Below are 19,956 nucleotides of genomic sequence, written 5' to 3' on the forward strand. Positions count from 1 at the left end.
TATCTGTTCTATGTGTTGGATTTTATAAAGTAAATTTCCCCCCAAAATGCGACTTATACTCCGGTGCAACTTTTTTTTCCTTTTCGTTGGGCATTTTATGGCTGGTGCGACTTATACTCATGTGCAACTTAAACTCAGAAAAATACGGTATGTATTTTAAAGGACAGATATTATCAAATTTTATTTTTCATTCATTCCATTCATTCAGTGCAATTCATGGACTTTGCACTTGGCTCAGGGTTTGGATGCTGTCTCATTTGCACCTAAGCACACGGCACGCTTCTTCCATGATCAAATGCAAAGCCCATGTCAGTGACCAGCAGCTATGCTTATCAATCTTCATTCTGCTTTCTACAGCACCTTATAGTTTTGACACTGGTTAGAACTCAAACTCAAAATTAATGGGTACCCAGCAGCGGACAGACCTTTCACTGCATTTGTGCCCTGTGCAATGCACACAAAGGAACAGGCTGTCCTATCATCTTCATTAATACAAAGGGCATCTGCGCCTGCAGTGCTCATGAAAGAACAGGCTGCGGTGTACTTATTAACAAATCAGCCAGTTTGTCACTTTACCAACAGTAAAGCTGAGTGAAAAGCGGTACGGAGGATATCATTGCTAAGGTGGGTTTCAAAGGTTTTACAGACATGCACTTTTACTGCAAGCCATCCAGATGAAGATAAATAGGACGTCTATTGCTGTCAATGGCACTAAAAGAGTTAAAAAGAACAATTAAGGCTTGAATGATTGACAGCTTTACCTGTAGCAGTCCCTCGACTTGAATGATGAAGCGCAGACGTAATTGACATCTTCGTTCCTTCAGATGCAGTGAAAACTAAAGATGATTGTAAATACTAGTATGTATCATTTTTACCTGTCATCATGTTATAAATAATACTGTGCGGCACATCGTACTTACATACCTCTTTAACATGCTAAGGGTGATTTCAAGACTTGCTCTGCCCTTTTTTCCCCCTTCCCCCAAATTCAATCGCTATTAAAATTTGGACTTGTTTGAAGTACAAAAAATACTGCCAGGACACAGAGCCCTGTACTATATGACATCATCTTTCAAGTTGGATAGAAATCCTCTTGTTGACATCGTCCTAAAGTTCTTTACATCATTACATTCAGATTCCCATCAATTGACACAAAACATAAACAGAGGCACTCCATTTCTAAAGACCTATTAATATTGATGTACCTGTTCCCTGTTATTTTTGTCCAAATTGACACATTTGCACATACCAGTATATTTCATATAAAGTGGACATTTCCCCTTTTTATCATTTGCATAAAGTCATCATACTGAGCACAGCAAGTACACACCACAGCTTTGAGCAGTACTAAAAGTCATTTTCTGCATGAAAAATTATAATAATTGACATTTTCTATTGTGTTGGGAGCGCCTGTTTTGATGTAATACACCTACGAGTGTCCAGAGAGCAATACGCTCCTTGATGTTAAAGGAATGGGATGTAAAGTCAAAATTTTCAAGGCTCCATGGCAGTACTTTGCTTATAGACAGCCAGTTCCAGAATCTTGCTGCAAAAAAACTTATACTGACAGCAATATTTTCTAAATGAGCAGAGATATGATAAAATTAAAATAAAATCAGAGTGCATAAAGTCATTTGTTGCTCCCTTTTGATAGAAGGGAGCTAGTTTATAAATTTTGACTGGATTTAGAATACAATTCAATTATATTTCCGAAATGTAACACCCCTAAATAAAACGATGGCTACACAAAATGGACAAATCCGACAAAAGAAACTGATATGATTCAAATTTTTAGACATTTAAAAAGGAACAGAAGGAATGAATCCCCGTATTAATTTTTTTAAGTTGTCTGTTTTCCTGAATTTAGCTACAACATACATTAATACTCAAAATCTTAACACCAAATAAGTAAATAAAACCCTAACTAAGTGAATTTTCGATAACTGCTTTGTATTAGTTCATCACCGTCATATTATAGTATATCATCTTTTTAGTTGTTTTTGTTGTTGCTGTTGTTGTTTTTCTTTAACTAAAATATGATTGGACATAATTTGAACCTCTAATCCTGATTGTTTTATAGTTTTGTTTCCACAACAAATTACACAGAAGGTCCTTCCTCTTACTTTCTTTGACTAACTAGTAGCTAAAACCAACTGAAGGTGGATTTTATGTGTGTGTATTTCTGTTTAAGATAACTCACAAACACATAAAGTGATTATTATCCAACTTGCATGATATCTTTATAATATGAAAAAGAAGAGGTGAATACATTTGGGGGTAATGAGGGCAAAGGTCACAGACCCTGTGAATTTGGCTGCTTAGGTGAAAGTGAACGCCTGCACTTTCAGAGGGCTCTTCTTGAATTGTGTTCATATTTTATATATTCATCAAAGCCAGATTTAAGATTTTTGTCCACATATAAAAGGAATTTCTTCTCTTAAATTGTAGCATTTTTTTTGTGTATGGACAAGTTTCCTGAGTGAACCATGAGCGGCGGCGGCAGAGGCGGCGATTTGGCTTTTTTTAAATTGGGGTATATCCAAAATGAAGAGAAATTATCCTTCTGGAAGCGACAAAAGAAAGGAAAAAAAAGCAGAAGAGGAGGAAAAGTAGCAAGACAGCGGTGAGTGTACTATGTTACTGCAGTTTTATGTCCTAATGTAGTAGAAGCCGGGCACTTTGAGTGTCCTAAAAAGCGCTCTATGAGAACGAGGCGTTATTATACTTTAATTAAATATGCTATTGTTCCAATATGCCATCTTGGAAAATGTCTGCCCTGAACTTCCGGTTTAGAAAGAACGACATAAATTGCGGTTGAAGTAAGCAGTGTGTTGACAAAGTTAAAACTGCAAAATCAAACCAAAGGAACCCACGGAACCTCCAAAAGTGGATTGAGCACGACAGAGATGAAGCTCCACGAATTTCTGAGTTGTGCGTTTGTTCTTATCACTTCGTTGATCATTCGTGGACAAAATTATAACTACCAGTCAGCCTGTGCTGAGGTGAGTTGTAGACTGATACGCCGGCCACTTGAATGACCAAAATGAGGTGAAATTACACATTATATTACATTTGCAGAATGCAGTTAGGGGTGACACGGATTTTGTTGTTACGAGGAAATACTACAAGGTATGTACATATAAAAAAAAATAGTATGTCATTCTTTGTTATTGCAGATATTGATCGCAATAAAACATTTGGACTACATTTTTCTATTTTTTGTTTTATTTAAAACGATTGGAGCATGCTAGCTTTAGTACTTTTTTGACCACCGGACACATGAAAATGCAGGGATATGAAGAACATACCTTCCATAACACAGCGGCAACATGGCTACAAAAACACCGGGTCTTTGTGGTGGCAGGAGCTTGGTTCCACATCTGCCTTCATGAACATGTTGTCCTCCCCTGTCGTGATGATGGCAAATGGATGCGGTATGTCCAAATTATCCTTTTTAAGGGATTTTGATGAGTAATGTTACTCCAGCTCCACTGTTGTCTTGGATGGAGAAATGCTAAAACGGAAGTTGCGAGCAGTTATACGGAGGTAAAGTGGAAGTACCTCGGAAACTTGTCTATATTTCCAGACAATGCATCGTATTTTGTTTGAATATTATTTGTAGTGTCTGTAATTCCGTACAGTATAATAATTAATGCTCCGTACCACAAAGCATGGATGCTAGTAACAAAGGAGAAAGACATCGAAACTGCAGGCTGTACATGTATCGCAGGTCCCGGGTGCTTGTGTAGTCATGCTGCCGCTGTGTGAGGGAAGGTATGTTCTCCCAAAATAGGAAATCTAAAATCTGCCGCATGAAACAACTAGTTGCCTTTGCTATGGATATTACGATGATGATTGTAATTATGAAGTTTAAATTTTTTTTTTAATACAACTAATGCTGCCTGCGATTGGCTGGCAACCAGTTCAGGGTGTACCCTGCCTACTGCCCGTAGTTAGCTGGGATATGCTCCAGCACCTCCGCGACCCTTGTGAGGAAAAGCGGCATGGAAAATGAATGAATGAATGTATGAACTAATGCTGCTGCTGTAGCTGCTACTACAGCAACACAACCAAAGTTCCGGGAAAGGACGTTCTTTGGTGGGTTTGTTATGAATGTCATGATAAGAAAAAAAACATCTTTTAGGTGGAGCCTTTAAGGGGTATGACAACACCTGGGGAAATGCTAATATTCCATCATTTATCCATGAACGCATGCCTTTTGAATTACACACATCGCAACACCAAGAAAATGATAGATATTAGGTCAATTGTCAAGCTAAAAGGACCCGCTCCCGAGATGCCGGAAATCTAGCATATTGTGTGCGTGATGTCACTATAGGGAAACAACCGGCTCAGTGCTTAGTACTGAATGGTGGCGATGATGGCGGACAATTTTGTTTCTATTTGCAGCGACGAATCCGACGTAACGAACATTCTTCTAATGGTGACGAGGAGAGTTATGAACCTTTCTTTGGTGTTTTGGGTTATCAATTTGAGCCCAAATGAAAGCCAATGCAGCCTAATGAAAGGATCATTGAGGGGAGCAATCACACTGATGAAACACCGGCGGCAACAGAATCACCGAATGTTTTTTTTTTTTTTTTTTTTTTTAAGCTGATACACCGTGACCGCAAAATAATGTATAGAATAATTATCATTTAATATGCTATCATCGGTTTCGCTCTGCCAACCGACACGAATATGAATGGGATTAGAGGATTTGTTCTATATATTTTACGAGCGATAATTTATACATGTGTCCAGTCCTATATCCAATGCGTGATATGTTTTTTATTATAAAAGAGTACTCACTCTGGCCATTTCCCTCCTTTGCTTTGCCTGGGGTGGTGAGGTGGTCTCATCAGAGCCAGTCATCGTCCTCTTTCACCGGGCACCGCATCTGCTTTCAGCAGCAATTTCTTAGCAAAACCTGATTTCATTTGCCCATAGTTCGTATACCTTTCAGGTGTAAAATGCGCACTACGCAAAACCGTGCCGGAGGCTGGGTCTGCAAAATTAGCCCTTTAGCACTGACGAACTTTACTCATTCTCTGCGTAGTCCAGCTCTTTTTCTCGCGTTCGGGAACTCATGGGTACTACATTGCGACAAATGGCTATTTGTAAACCACATAGCATGACAGGTTTGAACCATTTTAGCGATTTTTTGATAAAACACGAACGCAACTCTCTCGTCGATAAACAACGATGGCACCTGTCTCGACCTTTTGTTTCCTTGTTATGACGTCTCCGCCCCATTCGGCTGTTTCCGGAACACTTTCGGAAATGTTCGTCATTTTTGATCTATTTTAGATAATTGCTTGCTAATGTGATTGATTTTTTTGTTAACTTTATCAATATTTGTTATCTTGGCACATAACGGTTCTATTGATGTCTCACACCCCCTTTGCGTTTTCATACCCTTTAAGTGAAGAGAAGCAATCCACATTCTTGAAATATTAGAATAGAATAGAATAGAATAGAATAGAATAGAATAGAATAGAATAGAATAGAATAGAATAGAATAGAATAGAATAGAATAGAATAGCCCTTTATTGTCATGATACAGTTGTACAATGAAATTGTGGAGCATCTCCCTTTACAGTGCAGGATAAGGTAAAATTTCAAAAGTGACTTGCAAGTATAAAATCTAAATAAATATAAAAATTGTCTGCTGGTTTCGGATGTAAGGCGTATGGCGGGATACATCCACAGTGGCGCTTTGTAGCTGGTCAGTGATAAAAACATCCCCCTTCAAACCATATATTTAGGCGCTTCCAAGAGTTCGCACAGAAAGTCCTAGACCTCCATTTACGTTGTGCTGAATCCATTTTTGAAGAATCAGTGGGTTCCTTTTATTTGATTTTGACTTTGTCAACACGCTGCTAACTTGAACCGTAGCTCATGATGTTTTGTCCAAACCGGAAGTTCGGAGCAGAAATTTTCCAAGATGGCGCCGCCCATGTTTCGCTCAGGAAGCCTGTCTGTACTTGAAAAGAAAATACTATCTTTGTTTGAAATCATGTAAAGTGAATTATTACCACACATCTTAGACAAGCTCAACTCTGAATGTATTCCAACGGTATTCATGGCAGCACTGTCAGGCTTCTTTGCATCAGTGACCTCTGGAGAAGATGTCTTTCAAGATTTAGTGGGTCCATCTCTTTTGAGTCAAAGGGTTTCTGTCAATGACATGCAAAATACTTTTTTCCAATCAATACATTATAGTTCAGTGTTCACAGTAAAATACATCAGTCGTTTGAAAGGAATTTTGTTTCAACTTGAATGTACTGCAATCCTTCAAAGTTCATTTGTCAGTGTTATGAAAAATACTTTTTTCTTGGGTTGCTTATCATGTGTTGTGCGGCTTCGCTGCAATGCATGCAGTGTGGGTCCAGTTACCATCACGCAACATCGTGTTAGTCTTGTACCAGAAAATGATGGTGTGTCACTGACGGTCACATATCATCCAAATCTGATTTGACGACAAAAACACTGAATTAACACATTGGCCGCAATTGACATTGATAACGAACTATTTTACTATTTTATTTTTTACTATTTTCTATTTAGATGAACTATTTTAGCACTGACCACAAAGTAATTTTGGCACATTACCACTCACAACTCTGGAATCAGGGAAACAGACCAGCAAACATCCAACTGTTCTAACTGCTTTATTGAATACAGCTACTACTTCAGCAAGGCAAACTTATTTGAATAGCACGATTCAACACAGGGTAATTCTAAGCGCATTTCATAAAATGAAAAAAAAAAAAAAATCCCAGAACACAAAATTATACATAAAAATCACATTAAATCATCAAGATAGGTAAAACAAAAACAATTTAAACAGGAAATGGAAATAAAAAAAACAAAAACAAAGAATGAAAAGCAAAAGTCATATAACTTGGACAAAAGCCCCTTAAAGCAATCCTCTATTTTTAAGACAAGTAATTCTTAAAATATAAATGTTAGTATGAGTTATAATAATTTGATATTAAAACCCCCTCTTAATGTTTTGTTTTAATAAAGTTTGTAAAATTATTTTAAGTGATAGGTCGCCATTCTTGTTACGTCGCAGTGCGTGACATCACTGGCCCCGAATGCCGAAATTCCAGCTTGTCACTCGTTAGCTTTCCTAACATGTCGTCAGTTCTACCCTTCCTATTTGAACCAGATCTGAAAAGTGAAGAGCAGGACAGCACTGTCGGTCGTTCACAAGACGAGCTACAGGGAAAAATGCGTGCAGCAAATACCTGATATGACAAAAGTTGGGCAAAACTGGTGATGCGAGAGAGTCCTGTTGGTAACGCCGGTTGGGAGCGAGAGTGCATGCTTTTGGGATTCGGGAACTCCGGTTTTATTAGCAGATATTCAAGGTAAGCATATTGCGTTTTCAAACGTTTTCCCACTATAATTATGTAGCTTGTTAGCATCCAGAGCTGTCGTGTGCTTTACATACAGTACAGGCCAAAGAGCACACCTTGTGTAATCCAGGTCTTGTACATCGTAACGCGTAGTAGCTAGGATACGTCTATAAAAGTACCAGAAAGGGGAGAAGCTTCCACTAATGCACATTTATTCACAAAAAATAATATTTCCACCTTGACCACTCTTCACTCGGGAGCTCAGCAGTATGCAAACACGCATTCCCTGACGAACTCCAACATTGTTGTAAGGTCCACGTCAGAGTCACTGTCGTCACTGTAGCGTGCCATAGTGCTTTAATTATTTAGTATGATTTGGGGAAAACTCCCACGAAGAATAGTCAACATAAAAGATACTAATAGTAATCCAAATCCGCGTTTTTTACACACTCGAAGATCCAGGAATTAGACCGATCCCATGGCAATATCGCAGCCGCGATTAGGCCGTAGATTCCACAAAATAGACTGATCCGAAAAGCCGCTGTGGGACCGACGAATAAAAATAAATGGACAGATACAAAACCATTATTGCAGACGCGATGGGACCCTTACTTGACTGAGGATCCAGGAAAAATGTTCGGCTGCCAGTTGTAATGCGTGGTGGGTAGGATACGTGTATAAAAGTACCAGAAAGGGGAGAAGCTTCCACTTATGCACATTTATTCACAAAAAATAATATTTCCACCTTGACCACTCTTCACTCGGCAGCTCAGCAGTACGCAAACACGCATTCCCTGACGAACTCCAACATTGTTGTAAGGTCCACGTTAGAGTCACTGTCGTCACTGTAGCGTGCCATAGTGCTTTAATTATTTAGTATGATTTGGGGAAAACTCCCACGAAGAATAGTCAACAAAAAAGATAGCAATACTAATCCAAATCCGCGTTTTTTACTCACTCGAAGATCCAGGAATTGGACCGATCCCATGGCAATATCGCAGCCGCGATTAGGCCGTCGATTCCACAAAATAGACTGATCCGAAAAGCCGCTGTGGGACTGACGAATAAAAATAAATGGACAGATCCAAAACCATTATTGCAGACTAGATGGGACCTTTACTTGACTGAGGATCCAGGAAAAATGTTCGGGCACCAGTTGTAACGCGTGGTGGGTAGGATACATGCATACAGGGACCAAAAAGCGGGAGAAGCTTCCACTTATGCACATTTATTCACTAAAAATAATAATTCCACCTTGATCACTCACTTCACTCCCCTTTTTTCCATTTGACTAGAAATTGCATCCAAAAGCAGCACATCGTGGCATTTTACTTCGCGAGTTTAGGCAGCAATAAGCAATTGTTGAACACGCTACACATTCAGAAAAATACCAATTACGTCATCACTGCGAGCCCGCAAACCATGGCGCCAACTAACGGTCAAAATATGGACTAAATATTATAAAATATTGCCATTGATTTAACATTTTATGTGTTTCTAACAACATATTTTAGTACAAGAGAACATTTGTGGTTTATTAGAGCCTACTTGTATTTAAATCAGAGGATCATTTTAATGCTTGCCATATTTTGTAGGTACTAATAGGCTGGTTTAGTGAAAAACGTTAGATGGCTGTCGAAGTGGAAAAAATTGGCTACAATTGATCGTGATAATCGTCCAATCCATTTTGACTAGAAGGGCCTGGCAATGACCAGCCCCACCTAGTCAATGGCAGTGAATGAGTTAAAATGCCATTAGCAATGCAGAAGATTTTCAACTCAAATATTACATTTTCATAACCAGGCTGACATAATAAAGAAATCTCTTCTTGTATATATCCAGATGAAATACATATACGTTCAAGGTTCATTAAGCATGGAATACATACCCTCATCTGCTTGCCAGATACAGCTAATTTAACACTTAATAAGCCTTTGCTTATCGCCTTTTCCTTACACTCTACTCCACATAAGTGCTTCTTTATGACATCACCTTTCAAATGGTCCGAGTCTTTGCCTTCACATCTTCAAAATGCTGATAACATAGACGGTTTTCCCAATGCAAATGCAACATCTGCAAGGCCATCAAAGTGTTGCTACATTGCATAATTTAAGAATCATGATATTCTGATGATTTCTGTTGTAGCATTGACACACAGGGAATTGTGTTAGATAGTGCCATAAATACATTGTAAATTGTGCAAAACAGTCTGACTGTATGCAATATAATATGCATAAAACAGATGTAGTGGCCGGACTTTTCCCAACAGACTCGTGGGATACACCATTAAGTAGTTACCATGGTGACAACCATTCCTCCTCCGAAGCTGTTTGAAGGAGCAGTTCATGTTAAATGTTAAACAACCACATTGATTACTACCTCAATTCACACTCTTGACGCCTCAGAATAGTTTTTAGGAGGACGATTAAAAATCTGAAGATGATGTTGTATTTCATAGTCGGGCATTGCCTGTTTGACACTGTGCAATGTAATTTAGATGAAATTAATCAATCTGCACAAAGTCTACTCAGCTTTATAGTCCTTTGCAGGTAGAATGATATGTCCAGGGCATACCCCGTAAAGTTATTGACAGCAAAAATTTAAATCTATCTTGTATTTAACGGCAATTATTCACTAAGATTCCACTCTGTTGTTCAGTAACTCATTCACCACCATCAATGGCGATGGTTGTCCAATTACAGCTAACGAGCTCAATTGGACAATATGGAAAGCCCGAAAACAGTTTGCTGAAGACATGTCAACAAAGCACATGGATTACTGGAACCATGTCCTATGGTCTGATTAGACGGGCGGGCTTTCTCGTGTACTGTCTTCAGAAGAGACTTCCTCCTGGGGTGACAGCCATGCACACCAATTTGATGTTTAGTGTGGCGAATGGTCTGAGCCCTAACAGGCAGACCTCCCACCTCTTCAATCCCTGCAGCAATGCTGAGAGCACTCCTGTAACGAGTCACACGACATTTTGGATGGAAAATGACAAGCAGTGCTCAATTTGGACATTTAGGGATGTACGTAGTTTCTAAGGGGTGTACTCACTTTTGTTGCCAGGGGTTTAAATATTAATGGCTATATTTTGAGTTATTGTGAGGGGGAAAAATATTAGCTCTATTATATAAGCTGCACACAGACTCTTCCTTGTGTCAAAGTATCATTTTGTCAGTAGCCACGTTTACATGCTGACTTTTATTCATACCGATTCAAATCATTCCGAATGGAAATTTCACATCAGCTGTTTACATGTCACTTCATCCATTCCGATCCAGCGTTTACATGTGACTACCTTTATTCCGAAAGGACGTTTGACAACTGCCGTCTGACATGCGCAGATTAATCAAAACAAAGCGTCACGTTGCAAAACATGGAGATCGATCGTCAGATCAGCTGCTGTTTTAACTTTTCGAGTGGAAACAAAACTTCAGAATGATACGCCTTTCATTTAAAAAGTTGTGTGGGTGCGCTGTGCGTGTGCTTGGAAACCATGTTGCAAGTGACGTTACTTACGTCACCGAGTGACGTCACCACGTCAGTCCGGAGCATGCGCAGAAAGAACGCAACCAGACACCATTCCGCTTCCCTGTTTACATGATATAATTTTACTTCTAATCGGTTTGGGAAAAGGAATATTCCACCCCTGTGAATCGGAATGAAATTCCATTCGGTTTGGGCCTGTTCATTCCGAATGAGGTGTTTATATGGAACACATTTATTCGGTTTGAACAAATATTCCGATTGTAATTGGAATATTTGGCTCCATGTAAACGTGGCAAGTGTTGTCCCATGAAAAGATATACTTACAGTGCCCTCCGTAATTATTGGCACCCCGGGTTAAGATGTGTTTTTTAGCTTCTAATAATTGTTTTTTATTCAAATAATATGGGACCTTAATGGAAAAAAAAGAGAAAAATCCGACCTTCAATACAAGTGCATTTATTCAGTGGGGAAAAAATCCCACATAAAGAAATTTGACATCATATAATGCGTGTCACAATTATTAGCACACCTGGTGTTAATACTTTGTACAACCCCCTTTTGCCAACAAAACAAGGGAGGAGCTTGATTTTGTGTCTGGTGAACCATTTCTGTGTAGATTTGGCCATATGTTTAGGGTCATTGTCTTGCTGAAAGACCCAGTGACGACCCATCTTCAGTTTTCGGGCAGAGGACAACAGATTTTGATTTTAAATGTCCTGGTATTTCAAAGCATTCGTGATGCCATGCACCCTAACAAGGTTCCCAGGGCCTTTGGAAGCGAAACAGCCCCACAGCATCACTGACCCACCCCCATACTTCACAGTGGGTATGAGGTGCTTTTCAGCATGCTCCTCCCATGGCCATCTCAGTCCCCAGACCTTGTTTTGTTGGCAAAAGGGGGTTGTACAAAGTATTAACACCAGGGGTGCTAATAATTATGACACACATTATTTGATGTCAAATAATTATTTTCTTATGTGGGATTTTTTTCCCAACTGAACAAATGCACTTGTATTGAAGGTTGGATTTTTCTCTTTTTTTCCATTAAGGTCCCATATTATTTGAATTAAAAAAAAACATTTTTAGAAGCTAAAAACACATCTTAACCAGGGGTGCCAATAATTATGGAGGGCACTGTAAATATCTGCAGAAATGCGTGGGGTGCACTCACTTTTGTGAAACACTGTATAACTCCATTGTTAATTTTTTTAGTGATATTTTTATTAGTGTTTAAAATAAGAGGAATCCCATTCTTTGAGATGCAGACTCCTTTCATTGTACAAACACTACGCCAATGATTAGTTGGAGGAGCGATTAAATTTTATGATGTTCCACATCTCGTTTATTGTTATAGTAAATCAAATGTTTTGTAAGTTGTATGTGTTTTATAAAGGGCTGTAATGTGCTGAGAACATCAATGTTAGAGATGTCCCGATCCGATATTTGGATCGGATCGGACGCCGATATGGGCAAAAAAATGTGCATCGGTATCGGATCGGACAACACGGAAAAATTCCGATCCAGACTTCCGATCCAGTTTTTTTAAAAGTCTGGTTTTTGGGTCCAGGTTTTCCAGCGCACCGATTTATATAATCCATTCCAGTTTTTGCTTCGGTTTCACTAAAATCCGGTCCGCATTTTACGGCAAACCTTCAACACACTACATTACCGTCTCCCAATTTACCGAGAGACTTTATCGGTAAAAATGTCAGCTGTGTGGGATCATTTCACCTTAAAGGACGACAAAGACGAAGAGGCAGAGTGCAACATATGCCACAATAAAGTCAAGCGTGGTGGTAAAGCTGTAAGAAGTTTTAATACAACCATCCTAATCAAGCATTTAGCGAAATACCACCACAAACAATATGAGGAGTATGTTAAGAAAACCGAAGACAAAAAGAAAGGTCCTACACAACTAACACTGGCCTTTTGCTATGCATGACAAAGTGGCACTCGACAGTCCCAAAGCCCAGGGAATAACAAGAGTCATTGCCGAAGAATTCATTCTGGATGATGAGCCATTATCTCTCGTGAGTAAAGACGCACCATCCAACACTTAGAACCACGGTACAACATGCCCAGCCGTCATTACATCATTGAGCGATTCGGCCGTGGAAGATTCAAGAACGATTCACAAACATCCAAATTTCGATTATTGAAATATGTCAAGTAAAGCGGAACTAATACACAGCGCGGTCTTCGGGACACAGTGAGAAACGGTCCGCATTGCGTCCCGAGAGTAAACATCATCGTCATAGACCCGGGTAATGCCAATGCTCCACTCACGGCTTTAGCTAAACTCATGCCGCTGGATAAAAAACACAAGAATACTTGACTGCTGCTGACAGCCGCTGCAAACTACGTCAACATCGTTTTACTGTAGATAATAGATATCATATGTACTGTATATAGAACTACTAGATGCAAAATGACAGACTCGACGGCGTTAGCAACATTGAAGTATGGAAAACTAGATGCGTTAGTAAACAGCCGCCATCTTAAAGCAGGAGACTTCCCTGGTAGGCTGTTGTGAACCTTCCAAGCGAACCTAATTAAATTGTTATCTAAAATACTCCTAAATCGGCAAAATCTTGACTTGAATCTATCTTCAAAACAGTTTTAAAACTTTCACATGTCGAAAGTAGACAGAAGGGAAATTATGGAATAACCGGAGCAATTTTAACAACTTTAACAGTTGATTCACAAAATTAAATAAATCTAATGTTGCTTAAAGCTGCTGATACAGAATGGGGACTTGAGTATTTTATTTACTGTTTTAAAATGTTAACTTGACACTGAAATAGTCGTTTATTTAAACCTGAGAGGCTTTTTATACAATTTTTGTAACTAATGCACGAAACATTAAAAGCATCTAATAGCTCGGGGGGTTTGTGGAATTTTCCACTGAGGTTGTTTGTGTGTTTTGCTTTTTTAAGACAGTTTACAATATTATTTGCACGTTTTACTGACTGACTCTGCCATTTCTGTTTGTTATTTATAATGTTTTGTGTTTGTCACTGAATAAACAGGTCAGTTTCTTGTTACCAACCGTTGTGTGTTATTCAAACTCACCTAATTCAGCTGGCTAGTTGTTATCAAGAGTACTAAAACCCTTTTCAACATGAGTCTGACAACTAAGTAAGGAGGCTAAATAACTTTAAACTTTAACACATGCTCAGATAGGCCGGTATCGGTATCGACCAGTATCGGATCGGAAGTGCAAAACAATATCGGTATCAGATCGGAAGTGCAAAAATTCTTAAATGTTTCTCATGTGTGGCTCAAATAGGAAAGAAGTGATAGTGATGAGATCTCGATAAGGGCTCACCATTCTCAGATGCGTCTTATACTTTGTTTCCCTTTTTAATCCATCCATTGCTCTAAGGGCCTCTTAGGAGCAATACCGCAGCAACAAATGATCACAAAATGAGATAAAAATGAGGAGCAATAGTTATGTCTCAAAGTTGAGATTGAGCAATAGATGAGCAACAAAAATTTTGCTATGGGCTGTCTTTAATTACGACATGCTTTCTAAAAATTGAATGGATGTGTCAAAGTTTATCGATTACTAGATTTGTTTGGATCCTGAGACAAGTCAAACATTTTTGTAATCAACTGAAACTCTTGTTACCTCATTGGCTGCCGTCAACATCACTGAAATCCCTACCAGTTCTAATGGGCTGGATGCCTATCGCCCTCGGTGTCACTGAAACATGATAATTCACTGCCAGCAGTCCCAGTTGAAATGCATTGGATGCTTATTGCCACCAATGGGAGCGAATGAGTTATAGCTGAATTTACAATAAGGGTCCCTTAATTAACATTAGTTAATGCATTTTTAGACAGTAACTCGTGTTTAAGTAACATGACAATAATTCATTTAATCCCTTATCTAACATTTATTAGTATATTAAATAACATGAGTTAATGCATTAGTTAATGCATTTTAAGACAATAACTCATGTTTAAGTAACATTACAGTAATTAATATAATTGCTTATCTAACATTTATTAACATACAAATTAACATGAGTTAATGCATTCGTTAATGCATAACCAGACAGTAACTAATAGTTTGGTAAAATTAAAAAAAATATAAGCCTATATTGGGTTAGTGTTTAGGGTTTGTTAACTTAAGCATTTATAATTTCTTAGTTAAGGGACACATGTGCTACACTTTGCAATAAGGATCCAAAAAGCATTCAGTATTGGTTAATAAAGGTTAAGGGGGGGAGGGGGGGCAACTTAAGCATTTATAATTTCTTAGTTAAGGGACACATGTGCTACACTTTACAATAAGGGTCCAAAAAACATTCAGTAACGGCTAATTAAGGTTAAGATGGGGGAACTTAAGCATTTATAATTTCTTAGTTAAGGGATATGTGTGCTACACTTTACAATGTGTTCAAAAGAGATTCAGTAATGGTTAATTAAGGTTAAGTAATACTTAACAAAAAAATTATAAATGCTAAGTTAACAAACCCTAACCCTAAACCCTAACCCTATATAGGCCCATATATATTTTTAATTTTACCAAACTATTAGTTACTGTCTGATTAACTAATGCATTACCTAATGCATTAACTAATGTATTACCTAATGCATTAACTCAATTAATTAATATATTAATAAAATTCATGTTAATTAAGGGACCCTTATTGTGAAGTGTTCCGCTAAATTTTGTGGAGCACATTAACAAAGGAAAATATGATGACTGTATTTTGAATGCCAATTGAAACTCACTCATGTGAGTCATATTAAAGACTCACAACAGTCCCGTTTCGTGGATTTCTGAAAAACTCATAATGTGAGGGTCCTGTATTGGTTATAAATATTCACCAGAGCATAGATTCAAACATTACTTTATACGACTCATTCTCCAGAATGCTTTTAGTCATCTTTTCTGGAAATAAATAGCACTGATCACATCAATAGTTGCTGTAGTTATGCTGACTACTTTCACCCCAAAAAATCCACATTCACCTCCATGATAACACTGATTTAGATCCAAACAAATCACAAGCATTCATGTGTGCAAATGTCAGCAATGCTTAATCAACACATGATCTCTGACTGACTATCGTTTGTTGATTTAGCGCACTCGGCAAAAACTTCCTTCCGTGTTTTGTCCATTGAGTCGAATGTGATTGCTGGCGTGGGAAGTCACTGGTGCACAACGCCGGTCACAGAGCTTGCTCTACACTGGGCTGAAACGGCTCAACGCCAAGCCTGTCATGAGCATTGGCCGTGCATGGTTGATGTGATAATTCCCGGCCAGTAAGCATGAAGCCAGCCAGGGTCTGGCTTCTGTCTCTGCATCGGTGCACCTACCCGCACGGTGTGCAGGTTATTCACTACTGTGTGCATTTGTGCAGATGGTGCTAGATAAACATCAGTAGGTTTTCATGGAAACATCAATAAGCATATGGAGTCTGTACGCGGCTCACCGCGTTCCTACACGTACTCGGTCACTTGAATTTCACCGCTCAAGTTGAACATTGTGAGATGAGACAGTTTTGGACTTTCGGTTTGTCAAGGTCATGCTTGTGAGATATAATAAACTCATTTGATACTTAAGTGAGTCATTGGGCCTATGAGTCAGCTAGGAAGCCAAATGATGGTGGCTGTCAGTGTGTCAGAGAAGTACAACCGAGTTGTCAAAGAAGGCTTGATGAGCTTCCTGTTGACCATTCATTAGCTTTTTATAAATGTTTTAACAACAGAATACTTGGAAAAATACAATATTGTAATACAACAAACCTTCCAAAAGCTGACATTACAAAGGTGGCACTAAAAAATCTCCCTCAAAATTAAACAAAACCTCAGCTTGATTGAGTTCATTTATCTTCCGTGGCGCTTATCTTCACAAGGGTTGCAGGGGTGCTGGAGCCTGTGCCAGCTAACAATGGTCAGTAGGCAGGGTACACCCTGATTAGTTGCCAGCCAATCGCAAGGCACAATGACACAAACAACCATTCACTTATATGTTTTGGGATGTCGGAGAAAATTGGAGTACCCAGAGGAAATCCACACAGGCAAGGGAGAACATGTAAACTCCACATTGTTAGGGAGCGTGAGAAGTAGAGGATCTCAGAGCAGACAAACAGGGCTTGTGATGAGCAATGATTTATTAGTGACCACAAGGAAGAATGTCACCATTGAAGATTGCTCTGATTGGGGGGCGTGCAGAGAACAGGTCCTGGGGCGACACAAGCGGTTTTTGCTATGGGCAATGTGGGCGACCGCCCGGGGCGCAATCTATTTGGGGGCGCACAAGCGCCCTCGAGAAAAAAAAAAAAAAAAAAAATCCGCTAGTTTTCTAGACTAATACCGCTCATTTCCACGTCAAGTTAGTAGAGTGGGCGCTAGGGCGCCCCTTACTATCATGTCAACTGCTGCTGAAAGTCGTGTGTGTCAGAAGAAAAGGCAGGGGGAGACGGGAGGGGGATCAGCTGCTCGCAACTGCAGAGTGAGTGAGCAGGACGAGTCTCACTCACTCTCAGAGGAAAAGCAAGGAGGGGGGCGGGGGATAGACTGACCTCTCATGATCCCAGGCCACACAACACAAACTCCTGCTTCCAAATAAATTCTATTTAATTCATGAAATTAACATAGATATTATTAAATGTATCGGGTTATGACATAACCCAATGTCTTTGTAAAATGTTAAAAAAAAAATTTTAAAAAAAGAACAACGAATCTGTGCCTGCATCAACGTGTATTTGTTTACATCAGGTCAATCTTGACTCTGGTGGTTGACGGACGGAAAAGGTGATGATGTCGAGTCGAGTCAAGGGTGCTGCATCATGGACAAACGACCAAAAAAACATCAGGTGCCCAGTTCAGGAAGAGAAGGAAAGAAGAAGAGGAGAAACGTTCAAAAGATAAAGGTATGCATGAGTGACGTTAATTGTGCATGTAATGAAACAGTAGCCTATACGCTATGTTATTATCCTCTTGCTAATATGTTGCTACTTAGCCACAGAAGACGACTGTATTGTTAGCCTTGCTGAACTAGCAGCTACCAGTTCTCCAGTAGGCTAGTTTGTGTTTACAACACAACAAGTGCAAGTTCACACAGGCTTATTAGTCTGGGAATTGGTATGGTAAACAATAGTACGCCGTGACTGTGGAATTTTTAATGCTATGCGTGGGTCTATGCTAACTTAAATAACATTCATGTCATATACATTGACATGATGTTTTGTAAGCTTTATGTGATATAGCTTTTTGAATAATTTGTAGTGTGTCAATAGGATCAGAATCAGAATCAGAAAACGCTTTATTGCTAAGTACGGTTTTACACATAAAAGGAATTTGCTGTGGTGATATTGGTGCATGCGGTCAATAAACTATTAAAAAATTAAAGATTTAACTATTAAAAAGAGATATAAACTATTAACAAGAGATGTTACAAGATGTTAACAAATGATAATAATTTGTGCATTATTATGATTTATTTTAATTGGGTAACTGATGCATGTTAAGTGTGATCTAACTTACATATTGTATCTTAATTGTAAATTCAGGGGCACTTCTGAAATATTTTGGAGCAGCAGCTCCCACTGGACAAAATGAGGAGCCACCTACCTCTGCAGCCACACAGGCCTTGTTCAATAATATATTTAATAAAATAACGTAAAAAACGTAACACATTCTTGTGTTTGATGTCGGCGGGGGGGGGGGGGGGGGGCTGATGGGGTGGTTCGCCAAGGGCGCGAAAGTAGCCAGGACCGCCACTGTGGGGCGAGAAAAAAAACAAGTCATGAGCCGGTGATCAGAGGAAAGTATCAAAGCAGTGCGAGAAACAACTGACGGAGGAACCAGACAAGTTGATCGGGCGACGTGGTGGTGTGTTTGCTGGGCTTTTAAAGCTGGCTGATGTTAACCGCTCTCAGCTGTGGCCGCTGCATCTGTCTGACGTTTGACCTGAAATCAGCCAAACTCCCCTCACCTGAGGCAGGGCTCAGGAGGGGCGGAGGCTCGAACACACACAGGAAGGCCGGATCCTGGGATTGAACTAGAGCTGTCCCGACTAGTCGACGTTGTCGACGTCATCAATGACGTAAATGCGTCGACGGGCAAAACATACTGTCGACGCCGTAGTGACGAGATTTGTCGTTCACTTGAGCAAACGAATCCATTCCGGTTCGTTCAGTAAAAAGATTCGTTCAAACAAATCGTTCAACGAATCGTTCGCCCCCCTCATCTCCCTCCCCGCCCAAACGAATCGTTCGGTTACTGAACGGGAAGTGACGTTGCCGAACGAATCACCAAAGACCGCTTCGCAGTATAACTGAACGGGAAGTGACATTGCTTGGTCCCTCCCTCTCTTCCACATTGACCACTCGTCGTAGTTTCAGAAATGAGTGACAGGCGGTATCATTCTGCTTTCACAGACAGCCTCGTCTCCCTCCTGCTGCTGCAAAAGCGAGGGAGAACTTCCGCGTCGTCTGTCCTAGTTCTATGGGCTCAAAGTCATGGCTCGTGCTTATATTTCGATTTAGGACACGGTTAAACATTTTCCTTTTGTGAGGGGAGTAGGGGGCGGGGGCGCACGGACTTTCTTTAGCAGGTTCTTGATCACATATACAGCATGTTTGCTGTCACGAAAATAAAAATACATCAAAAGTTTAATTTCTGAATATGGAACGACCAACACATCATATTTACATCTCGCTCTGTTGTATTTTTGTTTTTTAGTATTAAGATGATCGTGTTGAATTTTTGCACTGGTATTAATAAATAAAATAATCCGGTCAGCTCCCCTGTCGTCCCCGCATCTCAGATCGTCAAATGCTGACGAGAAATAATTGTTTGCTCTTTACGATGTCGCCTTTCTACTCTCATTAGTCTGTTAAGAAAAATGTAGACATATTGCGTCATCTCCCGTGTCCGCGTGCTTTGTTTTTGGGCGCTTGAGTAGCACATGATGGACGGATTGACATACCGGTAATTTGTCAAACCAACCAACACCTGACACGAAAAAAAAAAAAAAACACTCGGAAAAAAATTACATGTATATACAGTTTCATTGCAAATCAGTATTATGGTGATCATATTGTTTTTTTGCACTGGTATTAATAAATAAAATAAT

General features: G+C 39.5%; 1 protein-coding gene and 1 long non-coding RNA gene across 6 annotated transcripts in view; one reads left to right on the plus strand and one right to left on the minus strand.

Annotated features, from left to right (window-relative positions):
• The window catches only part of LOC130916429 (1-phosphatidylinositol 4,5-bisphosphate phosphodiesterase zeta-1-like), a 41,773-nt gene extending 40,757 nt beyond the window's left edge, over positions 1-1,016 (minus strand). For all 4 annotated transcript variants that reach the window (XM_057837150.1, XM_057837149.1, XM_057837148.1 and 1 more), the window contains exons 1-2: positions 925-1,016; positions 762-836 (exon numbers count right to left, since the gene is read on the minus strand). The gene's annotated coding sequence lies outside the window, so the exon portion shown is untranslated. The remainder of the gene's footprint in view (positions 1-761; positions 837-924) is intronic.
• On the plus strand, positions 539-18,468 carry LOC130916431 (uncharacterized). 2 transcript variants are annotated; one of them, XR_009063281.1, is made up of 3 exons: positions 539-624; positions 17,595-17,749; positions 18,389-18,468. It is a non-coding gene; the product is annotated as an uncharacterized LOC130916431 (long non-coding RNA). The 2 variants fall into 2 exon arrangements; XR_009063282.1 differs by lacking the exon at positions 539-624 and adding an exon at positions 2,427-2,623.
• Positions 18,469-19,956: the final 1,488 nt, after the last annotated feature.

This window comes from Corythoichthys intestinalis, chromosome 5, assembly GCF_030265065.1.
Source record: "Corythoichthys intestinalis isolate RoL2023-P3 chromosome 5, ASM3026506v1, whole genome shotgun sequence".
Classification (NCBI taxonomy): domain Eukaryota; kingdom Metazoa; phylum Chordata; class Actinopteri; order Syngnathiformes; family Syngnathidae; genus Corythoichthys; species Corythoichthys intestinalis.